Source organism: Stegostoma tigrinum, chromosome 27 (assembly GCF_030684315.1).
Source record: "Stegostoma tigrinum isolate sSteTig4 chromosome 27, sSteTig4.hap1, whole genome shotgun sequence".
Taxonomy (NCBI): domain Eukaryota; kingdom Metazoa; phylum Chordata; class Chondrichthyes; order Orectolobiformes; family Stegostomatidae; genus Stegostoma; species Stegostoma tigrinum.
The window spans coordinates 37,471,297-37,497,437 of NC_081380.1; the positions used below are offsets into that span (position 1 = coordinate 37,471,297).

The 26,141-nt window shown below is 44.7% G+C and overlaps 1 protein-coding gene across 1 annotated transcript in view; it reads left to right on the forward strand.

Moving 5' to 3' along the window:
- Positions 1-14,656, forward strand: part of lyrm9 (LYR motif containing 9) — a 147,512-nt gene extending 132,856 nt beyond the window's left edge. Inside the window, exons 5-6 of the transcript XR_009447306.1 lie at positions 10,383-10,508; positions 14,464-14,656. The gene's annotated coding sequence lies outside the window, so the exon portion shown is untranslated. The remainder of the gene's footprint in view (positions 1-10,382; positions 10,509-14,463) is intronic.
- Positions 14,657-26,141: the final 11,485 nt, after the last annotated feature.

Here is a 26,141-nt window from a genome sequence, read left to right on the forward strand (position 1 = left end):
GGTCCCCAGAACATTAGCTGAGTTCAAATTGTATTGAAAACAATGTTTAAGATCTTATCTCCTCACCCTGCAGTCAAATACCACAACCAGAATATTTCATGAGCATTCAGTCGTAAAAATTGCAGAATAGATTTAATAAATAAAACATATTCTGCAATTCTTCTGATTAAATGCTGTTAGTTAATAAATATTATGAATGTGATATCATTGTATAGAGAGATTTTTAAGGTGACATTTTTTGTGATACACTCAATTATAGATAATTCTTGCACATCAGTCCGTAATGCAAATCCTACAATCACTTTTAATCAGATCATTGGTACGCACGCAGGAACTATTTGTGTTGGTTCATATCAAACTAAACAATCCACACCTGAAGCCATTCAGGCTAAATATGAAATCAATTAAAAAAAAATGTCCAAACCCACTGTTTGTTATGCTAAGGTTGCTTATTTCAATTTAATAGAAGGCAGAAGCAGGCTATTTGGGCCATTGAATATGCACTAATCCTCCAAACAGCATCCCACCCAGATCCACCCCCATCCCTGCATTTCCCATAGCTAATCCACCAAGCCCGCACATCTTTGGACTGTGGGAGGAAACCTACACAGACAGAGGGAAAATGTGCAAACTCCAGACAAACAGTTGCCCAAGGATGGAATTGAACCCAGGTCCCTGGCACTGTGAGGCAGCAGTGCCAACCACTGAGCCACAATGTCCCCCTTTGGATTGGTCACCTTTGTATTAGCTCCCTGTGGAACACATAATATTCCCTTGCCATTGTAATGGCACATTTGCCAACCAGGATCCAGTTGTCTCATGCTGGAATAGCTCAACCAAGGGAACATATATAACAACACTGACATTTACAGCATTGCAGCCCATTTGGCCCATCAAGGCACTTAGACAGAGCAGAATGTTTGATCCTATTTTGACCCAGTTTGTCCACAATCCTGAACATTTCTCATCATCAAGAGCCTCCCTAACTTTTAAAATCATTTATGGATTCAGCTTCCACCACTTCACAAATAGGGCATTCTATTGCCCTGCAACTTTCTCCAACAAATCTATGATCATTGGTCACTGACCCAAACACCAGAAAGAAAGACGCTTCTCCAAACTCCATCAAAGCAGCACGCCACCCTGTAAATCTCAAAAAAGTCCTCCATTGAGCTGTTATTTTCCCAGGAACACATTCTTTCCCAACTTTTACTACGCAAAGTCCTGATGCTTTCTGTTCTTTCCAAAGCCTTTGAATCATTCCTGATTTATAGTGTCTTCAGCACTTCAGGCGAGTGGAAACAAGTGATTAATAAAACTCCAGCTTAAAGTCCTTGTTTTTATATTCTAAGTGTCTGTACATAAAGTCTTTTTTAAACTACCTTATCAATTTATTCTCAGAGATAATGGGAACTGCAGATGCTGGAGAATTCCAAGATAATAAAATGTGAGGCTGGATGAACACAGCAGGCCAAGCAGCATCTCAGGAGCACAAAAGCTGACGTTTCGGGCCTAGACCCTTCATCAGAGAGGGGGATGGGGAGAGGGAACTGGAATAAATAGGGAGAGAGGGGGAGGCGGACCGAAGATGGAGAGTAAAGAAGATAGGTGGAGCAATGGGAGAGAGATTCCCTGAGGTTGGTCCGGAGGGAGGAGGGTAACTTCTTCAGGTTAGGCATCCCTGGAAGAGGCTTCGCAGTGAGGTTAAAATAGTATCAGAGATAATGGGAACTGCAGATGCTGGAGAATTCCAAGATAATAAAATGTGAGGCTGGATGAACACAGCAGGCCAAGCAGCATCTCAGGAGCACAAAAGCTGACGTTTCGGGCCTAGACCCTTCATCAGAGAGGGGGATGGGGAGAGGGAACTGGAATAAATAGGGAGAGAGGGGGAGGCGGACCGAAGATGGAGAGTAAAGAAGATAGGTGGAGCAATGGGAGAGAGATTCCCTGAGGTTGGTCCGGAGGGAGGAGGGTAACTTCTTCAGGTTAGGCATCCCTGGAAGAGGCTTCGCAGTGAGGTTAAAATAGTATCAGAGATAATGGGAACTGCAGATGCTGGAGAATTCCAAGATAATAAAATGTGAGGCTGGATGAACACAGCAGGCCAAGCAGCACTCAGGAGCACAAAAGCTGACATTTCGGGCCTAGCCCCTTCATCAGAGAGGGGGATGGGGAGAGGGAACTGGAATAAATAGGGAGAGAGGGGGAGGCGGACCGAAGATGGAGAGTAAAGAAGATAGGTGGAGCAATGGGAGAGAGATTCCCTGAGGTTGGTCCGGAGGGAGGAGGGTAACTTCGCAACCTCACTGCGAAGCCTCTTCCAGGGATGCCTAACCTGAAGAAGTTACCCTCCTCCCTCCGGACCAACCTCAGGGAATCTCTCTCCCATTGCTCCACCTATCTTCTTTACTCTCCATCTTCGGTCCGCCTCCCCCTCTCTCCCTATTTATTCCAGTTCCCTCTCCCCATCCCCCTCTCTGATGAAGGGTCTAGGCCCGAAACGTCAGCTTTTGTGCTCCTGAGATGCTGCTTGGCCTGCTGTGTTCATCCAGCCTTACATTTTATTATCTTATCAATTTATTCTGTCAGTTTTAATGATTTTCTTTCCATAGAGGTACAAAGATTGTTCTGCTTGCTTATACTTTTTGAAAAACTGGTCATTTATTGTATCCTATCTTTCTACAATGGATCCACACAAACTGAATCGCTTTACACTTCTCCACATTTACAACACTTTTGTCCAGTTCACTATCCTGCCCATAATCTTCCTAAAGTCTACACTGATCCTCAACACTGTCCATGCATTCACACTGCTCCCTCCGCTCGCGTGTAAGTTGTTTACTCAAAAGAAATAGAAAGAATAACAGCCTCAAAACTGACCCACGTCCCAATCTGATAAAGATGTATACACCACAACGTTGTATTTTCTGCCACTAAGCTCTTAATTCCATAGGTTTTCATTTTCCTGATTATAGTGGCATTGTCAAATGTCTTCCACAAGTACATTTAAAATATAGGACATGGAACATAGAACAGTACAGCACAGTACAGGCCCTTCGACCAACGATGTTGTGCCAAACTTTTACCCTAAACCTAAGGTCTATCTAACCTCCACCCCTACCTTATACTATCATCCATATGCCTATCTAATAGCCACTAAAATGCCTCTAATGAGGCCAACTCCACTACCCTCTCCTGCAATGCATTCCATGCCCCTGCCACTCCCTGAGCAAAGAACCTACCTCTGAAATCTCCCCCATATCTACCTCCATTCACTTTAAAACTATGCGCCCTTGTAGTGGTTACCTCCACCTTAGGAAAATGTCTCTGGCTATCCCAATCTATATCTACTGCATTACCTTGGTCAATGTTCTCAATCATCTCATCAAATATTAAAATCAGTCAATGTGGAATCTTACAGAGGGCCTGAATGATTAGACTATGGGGGAGTGCTGGGAGAATTCAGTGAGGCCTATCTCAATGCATTTTCCAAATAAATTCCTGGAATTGGGATGAGATTCCCATGAGACAGAGACAACACACCTATAAGCAGTGAGAGATAGTAGGAACTGCAGCTACTGGAGAATTTGAGATAACCAGGTATAGAGCTGGATGAACACAGCAGGCCAAGCAGCATCAGAGGAGCAGGAAAGCTGACATTTCAGACCTAGACCCTTCTTCAGAAAAAAAGATTTTTCTTTTTCTGAAGAAGGGTCTAGGCCCGGAACGTCAGCTTTCCTGCTCCTCTGATGCTGCTTGGCCTGCTGTGTCATCCAGCTCTACACCTTGTTTTCTCTATAAATAGCGAATGTTGTTTGTTAACAGGCTCATTAGCATCCAGCTTCCTACCCTACCACCCACTGCAAGGAATCTAGGAATCGACAATTCCCAATGTGAACGAATACCCCTGGCAACTCCAGGTCTCCACTTGCTCCTCCGGGACTGCCAACTTGAATACCCAGCAACAATATCTCACGGCATGTTCCAGGGTACCAGCCACATGCACCCCTCATCCACAGACACCAATGTTTGGCACTTGCCAGGCTGTCAGGACCCTGAGGGCACCTTTCCAATCCACTTGCAGGTCACTATATACCTGAAATCTGTGCCTTGGGATGCCCCTGTAACTCACATTGCAGTGCTGTAGCAAGGACACTTTGTGCACAGGGACAGGCACCCAAATCCCACACTGGTCCAGGATACCTCTTGGAGCAGTTCTTTCACAACCTTAGCAATCACTCTTCAAGCACCTACCTCCTTTAGCTCATAGCATCCTTACCCTTGCAGTGAGATAATGGATCAGCCATGATTATATTGAATGGTGGAACAGAATCAAAGGGTGAATGGCCTACTCCTGCTCCTAGTTTCTATGCACGTCAGCACTATCACAGAGCCGAGCAGTTTGTCTGGATGGTAGGCAGACATCAGTAAATGGTGCCTTTCTGTACACCACACTGCCATGTCAATCTCACACATGTACCCGTGTGGAGTAGGATATCTCACCTTGTAATGCATAATTATAGCAGACAGCTATGTAAAGATTCAAGCAAACGCATTTAGTGGCACAGTCAGGAGGTTTTAACAAATATGAGACTTTGTAGGCAGTGACATGTTGCCCATGTCACCAACATCTCCTCAAGAGGCTTTTGTCCTTTTCTTTTTCCCTCTCATTACCTCTCAGTGTAGTCCCAGGTTCTGCAGCTAGGGGGCAGGGAGCCTGCCCTACTGTGGAGCCTGTGGCCTTGGAACTTTGGCAGGGTGACCCCAGGGGGTGCCTAAAGAGCTGAGTGTGTTCTTGCAAGAGGCCAGTGCACGGTCCTCAATGTGAACTCCGAGAGGGGCGAGGGTGGCAGGCAGGATGGAGGTGCAGGGCCAGTACACTTCAGGAGTATTCTGAGACTTTGAGGGTCCCATGTGTGGTTCCTCCTCCAGCTGGGCGTCTACTGGCACTGTTCTGTCTCCTTGTGAAGAATGGGGCAGCTAGAGGCCATCATCACCCTTTCACTTCTCCATTGCTGCCAGGCAAACAATGGAGGTAGATCGTAAGGATGCTCCATGCCAACCACCAACCTGCCCATGAGGCAGCCAGGATAGAAATGATAATCCCAGCTAGTTTCCTGGCTGAAGCACAAATAATTTTAAGGAGTGAAACAACCAAGCAGACATTACTGATGGAAAGGAATCAAGACTTAAAGAGAGCACTGGAAATCATCTCCAGGGGAGACCAACAGAAAAGCTCAAGCGTGAAAATTCACAAAATGGCGGCTGAGAGACGAGCACAAACACGGATTCAACATTGCCACTTGGTGTGGAAAAACAATTCATGCAGCTGAAAATTGTTGGTATAAAGGAGCTGTAGGCAGAAACTGAGCAAAAAGAGTGCATTGAACAGGCATGTTTGAGAAAGAAACATGAACAACATACTGTAAAAATACAGAAACCAAAGAGTAGAAAGAACATCTACATGGTACACTAAAGGACATGAGAAAAGACCACATTCACAGTTGGAGAGGAACTGTTACTAAACATAGAAGCCATTGCTGGCAACACAGATACTGTGTCAGTGATAACAGGAACTGCAGATGCTGGAGAATCCAAGATAACAAAGTGTGAAGCTGGATGAACACAGCAGGCCAAGCAGCATCTCAGGAGCACAAAAGCTGACGCTGAAGGGTCTAGGCCCGAAACGTCAGCTTTTGTGCTCCTGAGATGCTGCTTGGCCTGCTGTGTTCATCCAGCTTCACACTTTGTTATCACAGATACTGTGCCAATCACTTACTGAATGGGAGGCCAGTTAGAATGGAGGAGCACACCAGAGCAGTAGTTTCACTGACACCTGAAAGTGTGCATTAGAATCATAGAATCCCCACAGTAAGAAAGCAGGCCACTCGGCCCATCAAGTCCACACTGAAGATCCCACCCAGATCCCCACCCCTAGTACACCTCTGCATTTCCCAAGACCAATCCACCTAACCTGCACATCTTTGGACTGTGGGAGGAAACTGGAGCACCCAGAGGAAACCCATGCAGACGTGGGGAGAATGTGCTAACTCCACAATTGTACTAAGAATGTGCACCGGTGAAGTGGTGCCTCCGAGGAGTTATATCTGTGTGAATGTCCAGTTGAACAGTCACTCTGTACACTTGTCATTATACGTTGTTGAAGAAAATTTTGCAAAGAACATGGTGGAGAAAATCAAACTCAACTGGGTTTAAGTAAGTTGATTGTCAGGTTCTAGAACTGATCTTCTCAAATTTGAAAGGAACATGTTATTGTTTGCAATGGGGATTTAGGTCATATCATCAATGCAAAGGGACTTCACAAATCACCTTCAACAGTAAAAGCCATGATTGTAAACGTAAACCAATTACTATCATTTCTGGGCTTGCTAAATTACTATTTGTTTCAAATTTGCAACCATTCCATTGCACAATTCATTACACTAAAACAAGAACTGGAAATGAAATGATCAGTGCCAAAGGCCTTAAAAGCCAGAAACTTATGTCAGAAATCCTGACCCATTTTGACTCAAAGTTCACATTGCAATAACAATCAACGCAACACCATCGGGAGGGGGAGCAGTAATTTCTCACACATTACCCAATAACGAAGAGGAGCCAGAGGCTTTTGCATCAGGGTTGTTAACAAAGCAGAAATGAATTATGCACAGATTGAGAAAGAAGCTCCAGGAATCATTTTTTGCATTGGATGATTCCAGAGAGCTCTCTGATGAAGGGTCTAGGCCCGAAACATCAGCTTTTGTGCTCCTGAGATGCTGCTTGGCCTGCTGTGTTCATCCAGCTTCACACTTTGTTATCTTGGATTCTCCAGCATCTGCAGTTCCCATTATCACTCAGTTCTAATATTAGTTCAACGAGAGACTGCTTGGGATACCAGGTATAGTACAAATGGGCTTTTGTGGTACAGTGGTAATGTCTCTACCTCTGAGCCAGAAGACCTGGGTTCAAGTCCCACCTGTTGGAGATGTGTGTCAGAAACAATGGGGAAAAAAATATTTAAAGTAGTCAGAATCTTTTCCCCAGAGTTGAAATATCTAAAACTAGGAGGCATGCATTTAAGGTGGGAGGGAGAAAATTCAAAGGAGAAGTGAAGGACAAGATACAGAGAATGGAGGATTCTGGAATGCACTGCCACGGGTGGTGAAGGCAGATATGATAGGGGCGTTTAAGGTCTTTTAGATAACCACATGAATATGAAAGGGTTATGAACCAAGGGCAGGCAGAAGGGATTAGTTTAATTTGGTTAATGCCAAACTACCTCAATAAAACTACTTCTATTGCAGTAGTACGACTAATCTAATCTGGAGGTCCCACCTCTATGAGAACCATATCAAATGCCCCAGAAATCTAAAAGCTTCCTTCCTGCACCATTTCTCCTGCCCCACTTCTCTTATTTCCATTTTCACGAGTTGCTTAATTAATTGATTTTGTTTCAGTCTAGAATTCACCTGGCATTTTCCTTGACATCAAGACACAAAAATGATACTATTGAGAGACCTAGTAAATTTCCTGGAAGCCACCCAGAATCCAAGATTGTTAATAATAATAGCCTTTACTGGTCAGTGCATTGAGCATAGGAGTTGGGATGTTATGTTGTGGCTGTACAGGACATTGGTCAGGTCACATTTGGAATACTGTCTGCAAATCTGGTCTCCCTGCTGGAGGAATGATGTTTTGAAACTGGAAAGGGCCCAAAAATGACTTACATGGATGTTGCCAGGGCTGGAGAGTTTGAGCTCGTACTGAATAGGCTGGGACTGTTTTTCCTGGATCTTCAGAGGGGTGACCTTATTGAGGTTTGTAAAATCATGAGGGACATGGATAGGGTAACTAGACAAGGTCTTTACCTGGGGCCGGGGAGTCCAAAACTAGACCGCCTAGGTTTCAGGTGAGAGGGTAAAGAGTTAAAAAGGACCTAAGGGCCAACTTTTTGATGCAGAGGTTGGTGCATACATTGAATGAGCTGTCGGAGGAAGTGGTGGAGGCTGGTACAGTTACAACATTTAAAAGGCATCCTGATGGGTATATGAATGGGAAGTGCTTAGAGGGATATAGGGCAAATGCTGGCAAATGGGATTAGCTTTATCTAGGATATCTGGACTGCATGAACAAATTGAACTGAATGGTCTGTTTCTTTGCGGTACATCTCTATTACTGTATGACTCTAATAGGTGGAACGGTCAAGCATGTTTGTTCAGTTCATGGGTAATGTTACACATAACATTCAACACCTTATCTCTTGCCATTCAAAAGCTGTAAGTAAAGAATAAAATATGTAGATAATTTCTAGAATTTCAGCGACAATTGCATAATAAATAAACAAAATCACTCCAGGAAACATCTAAAGATATCTGCCATAGATATTTTCTTTCTAAAATATAAATTTGATTTCAGCTTAAATAATTATAAATTATCTTTTGTGGCAAACCGAAAACAGATGTAAACTTTTGAGATGGGCAAAAATACGGGCAGTTGTTCCTGTCAAATCATATCACAGTAGAAGTGGTGCTGTCTGCTATTGCTTAATAAATATTACGAAATACTGATATCATTGTGTTGGGAGATTGCTGAGGGGATATTTATGGTGATAGACATGATTTTTGATAATCCTTGCACATCAGTGAGGAAGAAAAACATCATTATTTTCTTTCATAGATAACAAGGTGTAGAGCTGGATGAACACAGCAGGTCAAGCAGCATCAGAGGAGCAGGAAGGCTGACGTTTCGGACCTAGATTCTGCTCCTCTGATGCTGCTTGGCCTGCTGTGTTCATCCAGCTCTACATCTTGTTATCTCAGATTCTCCAGCATCTGCAGTTCCTACTATCTATTATTTTCTTTCAGATTATTTAGTACACTGACAGACGCTGGTTGTGTTACATCATTTCAAAGTGAAATAATTCACTCCTGAAGCAGTTTGATTATGAAATAAAAGCACGCAAGAACCTCAGCCAGTCTATTGTTTGTGACACTGCATTTTCTGTATTTTTATTAAATTTATTTTCCTCACACTCATCTCTCTGGAACATATATAGGTCCTGCACATTGATCGAATTATTGTCACAAGTACAGAGATAAAGTGAAAAGAGTTGTTTTGCATACTATATAGGCAGATCATACCATACAAAGAGTATCGGGGTGGCAGAACATAGTACAGAATACAGTGTTGCAAACACAGAGACGGTGCAGAGAGAGATCAGCATTAACACTTGAGATATCTGTTCAAAAGTCTGATAATGGCAGGGAAGAAGCTGTTCTTGAATCTATTCAGATGTGTCATCAAACTTTTGTATCTTCTGCCTGAAGGAAGAGGATGGAAGGGAGTATAACAGTGTTTGGAGGGGTCTTCAATCATGTGGGTTGCATTCCTGAGGCAGCAGGAAGTTTAGGTGGAGTCAATGGATGGAAGGCTGGTTGGCATTATTGGCTGGGCTTTGTTCATAACTGTGGTTTCTTGCAGTCTTGAGAAGAACAGTTGCCAAACCATGCTGTGATGTATCCAGATAGGATGCTTTCTGTAGTACATGGCAAGGCCACTCAGGATCCACTTCAGGAGATAGGTAATCACCTATATTCCTCCAGGGAAAGGGTCGCGGATTGCTCCGACAGCACCTTTCCTGTACAGACTGAGTGCTGCAGTCTGACCTCGCAAACAAAAAGAACAACTTGGCTGCAATAAACTCGAGGACAAAATGGTTTGACATAGTGAACATGTGGCCAATAGCAAAGGTCCTTTTGTTCCCAGCGAAGGGGATTTCAAAACCAGAGGGCATATATTTAAGGTGAGAGGGGGAAGATTCTAAAGGGACCTTACGGGCAACACCTTCACAAGAGAGTGATGCATATGTGGAATAAATTGCCAGAGGTAGTGATAAAGACGGGTACAGTTACAACGTATAAAAGACATTCGGACAAGTACATGAATAGATAAGGTTTAGAGGTATATGGGCCAAAAGCAGGCAAACTGGGCTAGTTCATTTTGGGAAACCTAGTCAGACTGAACTATGGCGGCTCAGTGGTTAGCACTGCTGCCTCACAGCACTAAGGACCTGGGTTCAATTCCTATGTGGAAGTTTGCATGTTCTCCCCATGTCTGTGTGGGTTTCCTCCCATAGTCCAAAGGTGTGTAGGCTAGGTGGATTGGCCATGCTAAATTGCCTGTAGTGTTCAGGGATGTGTAGATTAGGTGGGTTATTGGGGGATGGGCCTGGGTGGTCTGCTCCAAGGGTTGGTGTGGACTCATTGGGCTGAGGGGCCTGTCACAACACTGTAGGGATTCTATTCTATAATTCAGACCAAAAGTCTGCTTCTGCACTGTATGGCTCTATGCCTTTTACCAGATCATTCTTTTATTTTTAGAGATGAAAAATGTAATGGAACAAAACTTGAAAACATTGTGGCATTGTAGAACTCCAGAAGGGCACAGACAAGTTGGTGAAGTGGGCAGAATGATGACAAATGAAATTCAATGAAGGGAAGTATAAGGTGAGTGTGAGGCATTTTAGTAGGAATATCATCAACAGACAGTTTAAAATAAGGGGTACAAGACTTAGGGGGTGAAAAAGCAGAGGAATCTGAGCGCACCTGTCCATAGATTAATGAAGGTGGCAGGAAGGTAGAGACAGCATAAAGTGTTTCGTATCTTGAGCTTTATTAATTGGGCCATGGAGTACAAGAGCAGGATGTTATACAGGACGCACTCATAGAACTGTGTTCAGCTCTGGGTGCCACAATATAAGAAAGATGTGATAGCATTACAGAGAGTGCAGAAGAGATTTACAAAAATAGCTCCAGGAATGAAAAACTTCTGCTATGAGGATAGACTGGAAACATTGGGACTCCTTGAAGTGATGAAGGCTTAGAAGAGGTAGAAGATTTTAAAGTTGTGAGAGGACTGAATGGAGTAGATGGGGAGAAACTGTTCTCACTCACACAAGAATTGGGAACGAAATTGGAGATCTACAGTGGTTTATAAATGTAGCAAAGGTGACATGAACAAAGAAATGTCTTTACATAGCAGACGGTTTGGGTCCAGAATGTACTGCCTGAGAGTGTGGTAAAGTAAGGGTGAGTTGAGGTATTCAAGAGGGCAATTGGAAGATTAGTGGACTAGGAACATCATGCAAGGATATGGGGGCAAGGCAGATGAATGACACTAAGTTATGCCAGTTGTGATTGGAACAATATCAGCCAGGAGGACTTCACAGAATATGAGCTCCCTGATTGGGGCTGTTAACGTGTTCCAATCAGGGAGCCCTGGCTGACAGATATAAAAAGGAGTGTCAGAGGTTCTATTCACTCTTGGCTGTGAGCTAGCTAGGTCAGTATCATGGACTGAGCATGTGTAAATAAAGGATGACTTGGTGATGGGATATTGGCCTTCATGGAGTTATTTTAGAAATACTCAAAGGAGAGATGGTATAGACACGTTTGGCCCCCTTCTGCACCACATCAATTCTGTGATTTGCCCTATAATCACTGGTTTGACTTGGTATCAAATAATGCTACTTCGGTGCATCTTGGGGTGTCTTTTACACTACAGAAATGCAAGTTGCTATTGTTATTGGATGAGGTTAAGGGAGGATGGCTCGCGCTTGTGACACTCAACACTGAACATGAAACTTGAGTCATTGCCTTCTCTGGATGAAAGATAAAATTTGAGGAAATAAAATGTTTAAAAATAAAGATCTCAGGCTTAAATTGCTGTAGGGTGTGGCTAATTACAGGAATCTGAACGGCCTTTCAAAAAATCTACTACATTATAGAAAAATGCATGGCTATCATAGCATAAGTATCCTATTCCACCCAATGAATTGGTAATATCATTACATTCCATAAAAAGGAAGGATTCTAATTAAATTTATCCCTCATTAGATACTGCTGCAGTCACTCCATCTAAATCATCAAAGGACATTAGCATTAACTTTTCTTTAAAATTCATTCTTAGCAGGTGAGCATCATCAAAGATAAAAGGCCAGCAATTATTGCCCATCCCTGAGTGCTCCTAAAAAGGTAATGGTGAGTTACCTTCTTGATCTGCTGCACTCCATGGTATAGGTGCACCCAAAGTGCTGATATAGAGAGAGTTTAACCCAGTAGCAGTGAAGGAACCATGACATAATCCCGGGTCAGGACGGTGTGTGGAGGGGAACTTGTGATATATTATATTTCTCTGCACGTACTGCCTTTACTCTTCTAAGTGGTAGTGCTGCAGATGCTGCTAAAGGACCATTGTTGAGTTGCTGTTGTGCAATTGGTACATGGTACATGTTTTTGCCCACCATATACCAATGGTAAGGGAGTGAATGTTGACAGTGGTGGTCAGTGTGCCAATCAAGCAGGCTGTTTGCTTTGGATGGTGGAGCTCTCCTGAGTGTTGCTGGAACTGCACCTTTCCAGTTAATGGAGGGTAACTCAGCACATTCTTGACTTGTGCTTAAGTAGTGAGACATCTAGATGTCAGGGGGTGACTTAATTGCTGAAGAATTCCCAGCTTCAAGCCTGCTCACAAATGGTGCTGAACATCACTCATTCAGCAGCAAACATAGAATATAGAACATTACAGCACAGTACAGGCCCTTCAGCCCTCGATGTTGCGCTGACCTGTGAAACCAATCTGAAGCTCAGCTAACCTACACTATTCCATTATCATCCGTATGTTTATCCAATGATCATTTAAATGCCCTTAAATTTGGCGAGTCTGCTACTGTTGCAGGCAGGCCATTCCATGCCCTCACTACTCTCTGAGCAGAGAACCTACCTCTGACATCTGTCCTTTATCTATCACCCCTCAATTTAAAGCCATGTCCCCTCATGTTAGCCATCACCATCCGATGAAAAAAGCTCTGACTGTCCACCCTAACTAATCCTCAGATCATCTTGTATGCCTCTATTAAGTCACCTCTTAACCTTCTTCTCTCTAACGAAAACAGCCTCAAGTCCCTCAGCCTTTCCTCATAAGACCTTCCCTCCGTACCAGGCAACATCCCAGTAAATCTCCTCTGCACCCTTTCCAATGCTTCCACATCCTTCCTATAATGCGGCAACCAGAACTGTACACAATACTCCAAATGTGGTCGCACAAGAGTTTCGTACAGCTGCAACATGACCTCATGTCTCCGAAACGCAACCCCTCTACCAATAAAACATCCTTACATCCAATCTTATGTGCGAGGCAAGAGCCTCAGTGAAGCAGCTGAAATGGTTGAGCCCAGACACTATCCCCATCCATGTTGGGGTGATCTTTCTTGCTTAGCTCATGAATAAAAAGCAAATATAGAAGGAAATAAAGGGAATCAATTCCACTTTAGTGAAGGACATTTTAACCTCCAGGGGTCTATATTCTGAACAGCCACATAAAAACATGAGAAAGAGACAGAAAAGGAAAGAGAAAGCAGTAAGTTCATCTACTCAGTAACTTGTGACTGTGGTGCCTTTTGCATCATGAGGCAGACTGCATCCAGCTGAAAGAAAAACTGAAAGTGCTGGAGAGACTCAGCAGGTCTGTGGAGACCCACAGAGGTAACATCTCAAGGCTAGTTTGACTCTTCTTCAGAATTAGTCATTGGTTTGAAACATTAATCCTGTCTCTGATATGACATCTATGCAATGAGAAGCAAATTGGCATTTAAAAAGAGCTAGCACAGCATCAATGGGTTCAATAGTCTCCTTCTGTGCTAGATGATTCTGTGGATTCCAAGCCAAGTAAGACGTAAGCCAAAGCATTCAAGAGTGAAAGGGCATTATTGGAAAAGGAAACACAGGCATTTGAAAATAAACAGGGAGCACATTTCAGCTGTTTACTTTGGCTCGTCATGTTAGATTTTTGTAAGTGTCTGAAATTCCCCTTACTCTTCTAAACTCCAATTCAGCTCCCAGTTCCCGGGGAAAATTAATTTAAATGTCGCTGTCTGGTTCCTAAGTGGGAAAAAGATAGGACTGTTGTGAAGAGAAAACATGGGAGTTGTGCCTCCACAGAATTCCGTCCCATGGCTCCTGACCTTGTTTGAATCAGACAATCAGTTGCCAATAGTTACTCACACGCGTCACATTAATGAATGATACTCACAACCTGTCTACAGCACAGTTGGGCCCAATGTGTACACAAAGGTGTGTGCAGCATAAATATCCATCAGTATTTTAATTACAAAATCTTCATACTAAGCACTCAGCTGGTCTTGAATTTGCTGCCTTCACACAAGTTTAATAGCTTTAAGGCCCTCAAGCTAGGGGGAGCTAATATTAGCAAGGATTCCTAAAATTCCTGGGAAGTGCAAATGTGAGCATTCATTGGTGAACTGGTAAATAACCAGTACATTGAGCAGATTAAGGCTAGATACTTATATGCTAAAACAAAAAAATGGAAATGTATTAAAAAAAAATGGATTTCAAGGCTGCATTGTTCAGTCTTTGATAATATTGTTCTCTTGTGGTTTCTCAGGTTCGAAAAAAATTCACAATGATATTATGGATCCTAACAAATCCTAAAACCTTGAGGAAATGTGGACTCAACAGCTCTGTGGAGATGCCTAATAAGGAAAGGAGCATTACTTCTTGACATAGAACATGCTTTGTTCAAAAAGGATAAAAGCAAACATTGGATTGATGTCAATAAATATTTCATTCAAAATTCATTAAGTATTTGGATGCATTAACATTTCACGACTGATTAAACTCACCTCATTTATATGCAGTTTCCAATTCTCTTACTTACAGGTTAGAAGCTAGATTGTGACAATTCACAACATGAAAGTGAGAGCGACCATGTCCAGTTCACTGCTCACTCCTCCAGCCCTCCATCTCGGTCTCCAGTCATCAACATTGCAGGACACACTCTATGAGTAGCTAACGCATATATCCTCCACCCTCAGGTGCTGACATCTGACACACACCAGCTTCTCCACACCCTCATGGTCACCTCTGACCCACTTGCAAGACAGATTCTACAATTTCTCACTACACTTTGCAGTGCAGTGGATCAGTGCATTTGGAACATAGCTGCCAGGACACTTCGTTCACAGGGCCATACCTGTGGGTCATGGTTTGTATGGGGTTGCATTTTAGGGATCCTGGCTTGCTTTCTCAGCTCACACTCATTTTGCACCTGCTGGTACACCCCCGTGATTTAGCCACTCAGTGGAAATCACCCCCACTTTTCCAGGAATCATCACAAAAGTTAAAGTATTTTACAAATGTTCACAGAATTCCCCAATTTACCTACCTTTTAGACCCAGATGGACACCAGGTTTCTGTACTTAATGAGAGTTACCATTTATTTGAAAATATATAGTTTGTAATTATAGATAAATAATTATGGACTCATTGATTAAACTCCCTTCTATACACACATATATAGATAATCACAGACCGAGAAGAAAAAGGGTGTTTTGGTGGATGGAAAGACTGAGAAGGCAATTCAGTGGTAGGGTTTGCTGAGATGATCCTTTCATTAATTAGAATGCTGTTTCTCAACCTTCCTTCTCCAGATATTTGCTTGCAGGAGGCACACAGTGACTGGTTCATAGTTTCAAGGTCTCTTTGAGTCTGCAAACAAAATTTCAGGAAAGTAAAAAGACGCAGCCTTTACACTATTTGGATGCTCAAAGCATCCTTGATTATCATTGCCTTGCCTTGCTTTCTTTGCACTTTGACTCCACATGCAGCTTAAAGGGTTACTGGACTTCAGGCCTGACTCACTCTTCAGCACAGACGTTAAACAGGCAGCTTGGCAGCAATCATCAGTCAAAGGACTGGCATGTTTTGGAATGGCACCATACCACATCAATCTCACATCTGCAGCATGTGCCAGCAGCACACATAAACTTACTGCATGTGCAACAAACAAATGGCCACATCGCCAACTCGAAGGGGAATACACAGTCAAGTCAAGGGAGGCAGCCTTTAGTTTGGGAGCCTGGACAGTAAGCCAAGGGCAGTATCCAGGGACACAGACATGTTCTGTTTTTACAGCTGCAGCATGAGAGTCAGGGGTCCATGTCCCTGCTGTTCCAGGCAGTTGGCCAAAGTCAGTCCTACAGGCCCAGAGCTAACAATCCGGGGGCATTGTGTTCAGTCAGATGGATACTTGCACACAGTTCAATCCACGTTCCAGTCACACATCAATTGTTAGTGTATGTCCAAGTCAGTTAATCAGAGGGTTGGACCTGAGGCCGATGAGAGTCAAGGGTCAGCTATCAGGTGCCACTGCTGTGGTAGGAACGGTGGGGAAATCAAGGCTGGAAGCTGCACGTGGGGACATACAAGAGTTGATACTTGTGAAGGGGAGGGCATCTCCACCTATAAGTCAGGGGGAAATGATACTGCATTAGAGGACATGAGATTGTGGGAGGAGGAGTCATCGATGGTCACCCCACAATGTAAGGTTCAGTGTAGCACGAACGTGTGGCATGATTAAGCTGTAGGGTCGGGGCTCAGGTGGTCCTGTTGAGAGATGAAGTTGAGGGTCTAAGTGGTGTGTGGGAGTATTTGGAAGCTCAGGACTGACAGGCTTGATAGGGAAAGCCAGGAGGAGTGCCACACATGATCTGCATTATCTTCAATGCCCACGCAAATTGTAAATACCCACTGTAAATGGGAAATGGCTGCAATCATGCTGAATGGAGTAGGTGTTTCTTTTTCAGTCTGAGCATACCCAGCTCTATTTGTCAATGATGTGAGGACCTTCAGGGGGCAATTGTATTAATCCAGCACATTCACATGGAGATTGAACATAATGACAGTGACCTGAATATGAAATGTATGCAGTATCCACCTGCATGGGATACAAATCCTGGTCACACCCAATCTTGACCATGTCATTAGTCATTGCACAGTCATCTCTGTGAAGCAGAATTAATCCCAGGTGACTAGGGCGTCTGTGAGCCACAATTCACAACCCAAGATCTCACAGGCTGCACTTTGGCTGATTTTGTCTCAGCTTGAACGATAAATATTCACTAACGAGTTCTTATATGCAGTGCTGCCATTCCTAGCTAATAGTGACTCAGTACCTGAGTATGCCTACTGCACTTACAACTTCCTACTCTATTTGTGCAACTTGCCTTCTGTTGTATTTGTTGGAACAGAGGTGCTTGTGTGAAGGTTCCATGTAGAGATATTCTACGACCCTCCTTGTAGGAACCCTCTAAGTCCCACTCGATGGATGGCTGTACTAAATGGTCAATTGAGAGCGATGTGAATGCTGACTGTTCACATTCCTATGGGCCTGTTACTTCTCTTTCATTCCCCACATGGTTCATTGGAAGCATGACCATTGGATCCAGGCACAGCAGGGATTACTGTCGCTCCAACTGACTCTCAGAGAAAAGGAGGAGGACAAGATGCACCAGCAAGGCCAGAACCAGCAGAAACCTCCAGCAGCTGCTGAACAACCTCCACAGGAAGAAGTCACAGCTGGAGGCTCCCTTCAGGATGTGCAGGAGGCCCAGAATTATCATGCATGATGCCTTTTCTTCCAGATGAACGAAGCACAGTGTAAGCCCGGGACACCATCACTGAGCTATTTCATTCACTGAAGTGGAACCTTTCACATGAAGGAATGGGTAGCCATCCCATTGCAGAGGTCATCAAGGTGACGGCTGCACAAAACCTCTTTACATTCGGCTGCTTCCAAGGATCCACTGGGGACCTGCATGAGATTTTACAGCCTTCAACCCAGAAATGTATCAAGGCTGTTCCTGATGCGGTTTGTGCCTGATCACAGCTCTTCATCTCGTTTCCCCGTGACGAGGTCCATGTTGCAGATTGGGCAGTAAGCTTTGCCAACAGAGTTGGCATCGCCCAAGTCCAGAATGCCTTAGGCAGGGCACACATTGCTTCGAGAGAACCTTATCATAATGTAACTGACTTTGTCAAAAGAAAAAGCTTTTGTTCCATCAATGTCAAATCAACTGTGATCATCAGTACCACATCTTAGAAACTGCGCTAGGTACCCTGGAGTTGCATGATGCCCATATCCTTGAGTACTCTCATGTTGCTGCTTTATTTGAAGGGCTGGAGACCTTACATGGGTGATAACTCAGAGAAAAGGACCACCCACTGAGGTCATTGCAAATGACTCCATTACAAAACCCCAGACTGAGGCCAAGGGTGGATAAAATGCAACCTATTCTTCCACCAACAGGGGGCAGACAATAGGCTTGGTGAAAAAGAGGTTCCTGGGCTTGGATTGGTCGGGGGGGGGGGGCGGTCTTCACAGTGCACTCCAGACAGATCATGTTGCACAACCCTAGCCTGCAATGTTCTTCACAACTGGAACAGGCAAATAGGGGATGTGATGGACACTGAAGAGCTGGGGCAGCACAACAGTCTTCCAAGGAGAAGATAGAACACTGCAGAGTCGAGTACAACAAGCCAGGCAGGACCCAACTAACAACCAGTTGCAGTAGCTGTGAAAACAGAAGTGGCTGGAAAAGCTCAGCAGGTCCGGCAGCATTTGTGGAGAGAAAACCAGAGTCAACCTTTCAGGCTGAGTGACGCCTTCCTCAGAACGGATAGATGTGAGGCGGGCACAGTGAGCGCTCATTGACTGTACAATTATTGTTGATCAAAAAGGCAAGCAGTGCCAGGCAGTTCCCAAGGGCAAATGCAGTTTTTGTTTGATTGATATTTTGGTTCACTTTTGCTATGGCTGAATAAAACTTAATGTTTTGAACTGTCTGAAGGCTTGCCAGTGTGTGATGATCCCACATTGGACAATGAAAGGGTGCTGGGCTTCACTGGGCATTGGGAGAGGTTAGAACTCCCTTAGACAGGTTTGTAAAATGGGATATGGCTAAGGGGGGAGGAGGTGCTATGCTGGTGATCAAGTAGCAAGACAGAAACTAATGTGCACTTGTATGTACAATGTGAAGTCAACCATGCCAACTGTGAGCCTGCAAAATGTTTGTTTCTGGTTACCCTCTAACTATGAAGGGCAGTTGTGGACTGGGTTAAATGATGAAGCCAATGGCAGGAATCCCGGGATTACTCAGCAGTGGCAAATTCTTCCACTTAACAGCAACTGGGAGAATACAATGCATCAAAGCGGCATGGTGCACCTGGAAAACATTCTAAGAATTCTACAGAACTCACCAAAATTGTCACTTGGTCAATTTTTGGTATAATTCACCCCATTAAATAAACAAAGGCACAAAAATGATTCACAAAGTGGGTAACCAAACACGAGACAATATGGGTGTCAGGAAGGATTAGAAACATTAGCACTTTTCTGTAGCAAAAATAAACCATGAGTTGGACATGGTAAATGGAGATGAAGCATTTCTACTTAAAGGGAACTAAAACCGAAAATGCAAGTGAATTTCTAATAAATACTACAGGAAGATAAGGACAAATTTATTTTGACACTGTGTGGTTAGAATGTGGAACTCGGACACAGGAAGTGGTTGAGATGAGTAGCTTAGGCATGTTCGAAAGGAAATTAAAACAGCTGAGATGAAGCAGGTAGAATTCAAGTTGATTCTATAATTGCAAAGGGATTTGTATGAAACATAAATAGCCAGAAAGGCCAATTGGCCTGGCTTCTGTGGTCAACCATTATGGAAATTAAACAACATTACAGTACCTATCATCACAATCCAGGTGCTGTGGCCATGACTGCCTACATAGCAGTCTAAAACAATTTGATTCACACTCTTAATACTTACTATCCAGTAAGATGGATGCAAAGTGGGATGCTCCAGACGTCACTCATCCATCCGCTCAGTCATTTCTTTCTACCTCTTTTCCGCACTTCCCGCGGCCAAGGGTACACACCCCCGGCCTCCGACTCCCAACCTCTGAAGCGGAGACATCAGTGACTAGTAGGCTGACGCATACTTGGGCCAGTGGCCTGGTACAAAGTGGGGACAGTGGCTGGTATAAAGTGGGGACATTGGGCTTGTACAAAATGGGTGCAGTGGGCTGGTACAAATTGGGGGCAGTGGGTTGGTACAAAGTGGGGGCAGTGGCCTGGTATAAAGTGGGGACAGTGGCTGGTATAAAGTGGGGACATTGGGCTTGTACAAAATGGGTGCAGTGGGTTCGTACAAAATGGGGACAGTGGCTGGTACAAAGTGGGGGCAGTGGGATGGTACAAAGTGGGGGCAGTGTCTGGTATAAAGTGGGGGCAGTGGGATGGTAGAAAGTGGGGACAGTGGCTGGTACAAAGTGGGGGCAGTGGCTGGCATAAAGTGGGGGCAGTGGGATGGTAGAAAGTGGGGACAGTGGCTGGTACAAAGTGGGGGCAGTGGCTGGCATAAAGTGGGGGCAGTGGGATGGTACAAAATGTGGGCAGTGGCCTGGTACAAAGCAGGGGCAGTGGGCTGGTACAAAGTGGGGGCAGTGGGCTGATACAAAATGTGGGGGCAGTGGGCTGGTATAAAGTGGGGACAGTGGGCTGGTATAAACTGGGGACAGTGGAATGGTACAAAGTGGGGACAGTGGCTGGTACAAAGTGGGGGCAGTGGCTGGCATAAAGTGGGGGCAGTGGGATGGTAGAAAGTGGGGACAGTGGCTGGTACAAAGTGGGGGCAGTGGCTGGTATAAACTGAGGACAGTGGGATGGTACAAAGTGGGGGCAGTGGGATGGCATAAAGTGGGGACAGTGGTCTGGTACAAAGTGGGGGCAGTGGAATGGTACAAAGTGGGGGCAGTGGGCTGGTATAAACTGGGGACAGTGGGATGGTACAAAGTGGGGGCAGTGGGATGGCATAAAGTGGGGACAGTGGTCTGGTATAAAGTGGGGACAGTGGGATGGTACAAAGTGGGGGCAGTGGGCTGGTATAAACTGGGGACAGTGGGATGGTACAAAGTGGGGGCAGTGGGCTGGTACAAAGTGGGGGCAGTGGGATGGTACAAAGTGGGGACAGTGGGATGGTACAAAGTGGGGGCAGTGGGCTGGTATAAACTGGGGACAGTGGGATGGTACAAAGTGGGGGCAGTGGGATGGTACAAAGTGGGGGCAGTGGGCTGGTATAAACTGGGGACAGTGGGATGGTACAAAGTGGGGGCAGTGGGCTGGTATAAACTGGGGACAGTGGGATGGTACAAAGTGGGGGCAGTGGGATGGCATAAAGTGGGGACAGTGGTCTGGTACAAAGTGGGGACAGTGGGATGGTACAAAGTGGGGGCAGTGGGATGGTACAAAGTGGGGGCAGTGGGCTGGTATAAAGTGGGGACAGTGGGGTGGTACAAAGTGGGGGCAGTGGGCTGGTATGAAGTGGGGTCAGTGGCCTGGTACAAAGTGGGGGCAGTGGCCTGGTACAAAATGTGGGCCGTGGCCTGGTACACAGTGAGGGCAGTGGGCTGGTAAAAAGTGGGGGCAGTGGGCTGGTACAAATTGGGGGCAGTGGGCTGGTACAAAGTGGGGGCAGTGGGCTGGTACAAAATGTGGGGGCAGTGGAATGGCATAAAGTCGGGGCAGTGGGCTGGTACAAAGTCGGGGCAGTGGGCTGGTATAAAGTGGGGACAGTGGGATGGTACAAAGTGGGGGCAGTGGGATGGCATAAAGTGGGGACAGTGGCCTCGTACAAAGTGGGGGCAGTGGGATGGTACAAAGTGGGGAGAGTGGCTGGTATAAGGTGGGAACAGTGGGATGATACGAAGTGGGGACAGTGGCCTGGTACACAGTGGTGGCAGTGGCCTGGTACAAAGTGTGGACAGTGGGTTGGGACAAAGTGGGGAGAGTGGGCTGGTACAAAGTGGGAAGAGTGGCCTGGTACAAAGTTGGTACAGTGTCTTGTACGAAGTGGGCACAGTGGGCGGGTACAAAATGGGGGCAGTGGCCTGGTACAAAGTAGGGACAGTGGGCTGGTACAAGTGGGAACAGTGGCCTGGTACGAAGTGGGGGCATTGGCCTGGTACAAAGTGGGGGCAGTGGCCTGGTACGAAGTGGGGGCAGTGGCCTGGTACACAGTGGGGACAGTGGCCTAGTACAAAGTGGAGACAGTGGGCTGGTACAAAGTGGGGGCTGTGGCCTGGTATAAATTGGGGGCAGTGGGTTGGTACAAATTCACGGCAGTTGCTGGTATATAGTGGAGACAGTGAGCTGGTACAAAGTGGGGGCAGTGAGTTGGTACAAAGTGGGGGCAGTGAGTTGGTACAAAGTGTGGGCAGTGAGTTGGTACAAAGTGGGGGCCGTGGCCTGGTACACAGTGTGGGCAGTGAGTTGGTACACAGTGTGGGCAGTGAGTTGGTACACAGTGTGGGCAGTGGGTTGGTACAAAGTGGGGGCAGTGAGTTGGTACAAAGTGGGGGCCGTGGCCTGGTACACAGTGTGGGCAGTGAGTTGGTACAAAGTGGGGGCCGTGGCCTGGTACAGTGCATGGCAGCAGCCATTGTTCAGAACACATGGAGGCTCCCAGCACTAGTCTGATGCAGAAAGCCCTTGGAGAGACAGTATGATGTTTATTTTTAATTCTGCCCCTTCTTTTTCTGACCTATGGCTGTACACGTATATCTGTAATGTAACTTTTGTTTCTTTGCTTCTCTATTCTGTCACTAAATCTCGTCCCTGATTACTCTGTACTTAAGATAGCACCATGTGTTGGTGACATTGTTACACTGTAACTAAGCTTGCCACTGAATAAGCTGTACCTATGTACATTTGTACCTAATAAGCTGCTGTAAGTGGTGACTCATAAACTTTTCTTCGTACTTAATTGAGTAATTGTGACAATAACGTTAATTCAATTCAATAATGCATGTTATCCAAATGACTTCTTTTTTATTATTCATGGGATGTGGGCATTGCTAACTGGCCCAGCCTTTACTGCCCACCCCTAGTTGCCCTTGCAGAGTTAAGGTGAGCTGCCTTTTTCAACTAAATAAAAACCAAAAGAATGACGGATACTGTAAATCAGAAACAAAACAGAAGTTGCTGGAAAAGTTCAGCAGGTCTGGCAGCATCTGTGAGGAAAAAAAAATCAGTTAATGTTTCAGGTCAGGTGAGCCTTCCTCAGAACTGAACCCAAAATGTCAACTCTGACTTTTTACTTCACAGATGCTGCCAGACCTGCTGAGCTTTTGCAGCAACTTCTGTTTTGTGCCTTTTTGAACTGTTCGCTGCAATGCCCATAGGGAGGGAGTTCCAGGATTTTGATCCAGCGACAATGAAGGAACGGCGAAAGATTTCCACATCTGATTGGTGACTGGCTTGGAAAGGAGTATGCTGGTGGTGTTGTTCCAATGTAAATATGAATAAGACACTACAGGAGCTAAGAATTTTCCCCAAAACAACTCTCGATCGAAAAGTTTCATAATCCAGATTTGGTGTGCCCTACTTTTGTAATAACAATATGCATTTGTATTGTGCCTTTGCACAAGAACTGGGAGCAGGAGTAGACAATTTAGCCCCTTGAGTCTTTTACATCATTCAATCAGATCATGGCTAATTTGATACTGGGCTTAATTTCAATTTCCTGTAAACCCTTGATTTCCTTGTTTATTTAAAATCTGTCTCTCAGCCTTGTATATACCCAATGACCCAGCCTTCTCTGTTTTCTGGGGAAAGCAATTCCTCAGGCTAATGATCCCCTTAGAGAGGAGAAATCTCCTCATCTCAGTCTTAAATGGAGGATCCCTAATTCTTAAGCTGCCTCGCTGGTTTAATACTCCACTATAAGGGAAAACCTAAAATTGTGTTGTCAACTCAGTGAAGCTATGACAAAGGACCACTTACACATCTGGCAGCATATTCGACAAGCTGAACAATCCCACAACCGACCAGTCAGAGCTAAGCTCTGCAATCCTGCCACATCCAGACACAAATGGTGGGGAGTAATTAAACAAAACACTGGAGGAGGAAGCCCTATAAATATTCCTATTACCAGTGAAGAAAGAGTCCAGCACATCAATACAAAAGACGTGGCTGAAGCATTTGCAACAAGCATGAATCAGAAGTGCCGAGTGAACAATCCATCTGGCCCAGCATCATAGATGTCAGTTTTGTTAGTATTCCAGGGACCCGCGTAACATTCTGGGAAATTGGGTTTAAATCCCACCACAGCAGTAGGTTTTTTTTAATCTGAATTTAAAACTCTAATGATATCCATAAAACAGTTGTCAGTTGTCGTAGATACCCACCTAATTAACTTAAGTCCTTTTGGGAAGGGAAAACAGCTAATGTTACCTGCTGTGGCCTACATGTGACTCCATACTTAACGGCAATATGGTTTCCTGTTAACTGCCCTTTTCAATAGCCTAATTAACCATTCTAAACACCAAAAATATCTCAAAAAAGGAATGAAACTGGCCTGACAACCTGGTGTCAAACTAAGCATTGGAAATGACGATGGCAAACTCAGCTCTGTCAACAGTACCCTGGGGCTCGTGCCAAAATTGGAAGAGCTGTCTCATCAAGCAACAGCCTGACAAAGTCATACCTTACAGCAATGTTCCAGACCACCATCAGCACCATATATCCAGTCCCACCAGCAGGGGTGGAAATAGAGTGATACAGTCAGGAGGGAGCTGCCCTAAGAGTCTTCAACCTTTGATCCATGAAGTCTCATGGTTTCTGGTCAAAAATTGACAAGGAAACCTCCTGCTGATTACCTCATACCATTCTCCCTCAACTGATGAATCAGTACTCCGCCATGTTGAACAGCAATTGGAGGAAACACTGAGGGTGGCAAGACCACAGAATGCACTCTGGGTGGTAGAACTTCAAAGCGCATCATCAAGAATGGCATGGATGCACCATTACTGTCTGAGCTGGTCGAGACCTAAATGGTAATTTGGCCAGACTGGTTCTGCAGTAGGTAGTAATTTGGAACAACCATAGGGAAGAACGTATATGATCTCATCTCACCAATCTGCCTGCCACAGCTTCATCGGTCTATGACAGTATTAGCAGGAGGCACTGCACAGAGAATATCCTCCATAATTTCATATTGCCAAATGAACATGTGCAATCTACAAAGGGCTTAAGATTAAAGCAGGTAATTCAGCCTTTTGAATATGCTCTGCAGTTCGATATGCTCATGGCTGATCTGTTTGAGTTTTGAATTCCGCACTTATCCTGAAAATCTTTGATTCCCCTTCCTGTCAAGAAAGTACCTCCCTCTGCTTTAAACATACCAAAGAGGTGGTCTCCAATAGCTTATAAAGGAGAGTTTTAAAGTCACACAACTGTCTGAAAGAAAATATTTCTCCTCATCGTGCTCCTAAAAAGGGGACCACTAATTTTAAATAGTGACCTCTAGTTCTGAACTCATCCACAACAGGAAGCATCATTCCCACATCCACCTTGTCAAGGCCATTCAGTATAATACACTTTAATCAGGTCACTTCCTCACTCTTCTAAGCTTGAGTCGAAGCAACCCCGGCCTGTCCAGTTTATTCTCATAAGACAATCACCTCATTCCCAGATTCCAGGCATCAATCTAATAAACTTCATCTGGAACTAGTCCTTAAATAGGGAGGCCAAAACTGCACATTGTATTCGAGATGTGATCTCACCAGTGTTCCATATAACTGAAGCAGGACATTGTTACTTTCACATTCAATTCATGTCATAATAGGGGTTTGCATTCCATTATGTGTCTTCATTACCTTCTGTACCTGCACACTAACGGACCCATCAGTCTAAGTCCAGCATTAGAGGAAGAGTGCGCAATGTGAACATCTCCAGCTCAGAGGCAGTGGGCGCGGAAGCAACAGCAATGGTGGTAGAAAATGAGAACTTCGCCAGGACCCCAGGGACAATGTTGGACAGTGGCGACTGGAGGAACAGAGAGGCTGACGTGTACTGAGAGGGAGAGGTGGACATTTGAAGCTATTTTAGTTTTAGTAATACCAATTTAATATTAATATAAATAAGTATTTTGTGAGTCATGCTGTAGAACACAAGACTGTTGTCGACCTCGGAATCCTGATGTTATTCTCTATTTAGTAATGCTTTGCTCTTCCATTCATCCTGTCAGATTGAACAACTTCACAGTTTCCCGCATTATGCTTCACCTGCTAGATTTTTAACGACTCACTCAACCTATCTATACCCCTTTGTAAACTCCTTATCTTCTGTCATCTGCAAATTAAGTGACAGTGCCTTCACTCCCCTCATCTATGTCATTGATGTAAATTGTAAAAAGTTTGGATCCCAGTTGGACTTCAGTCATC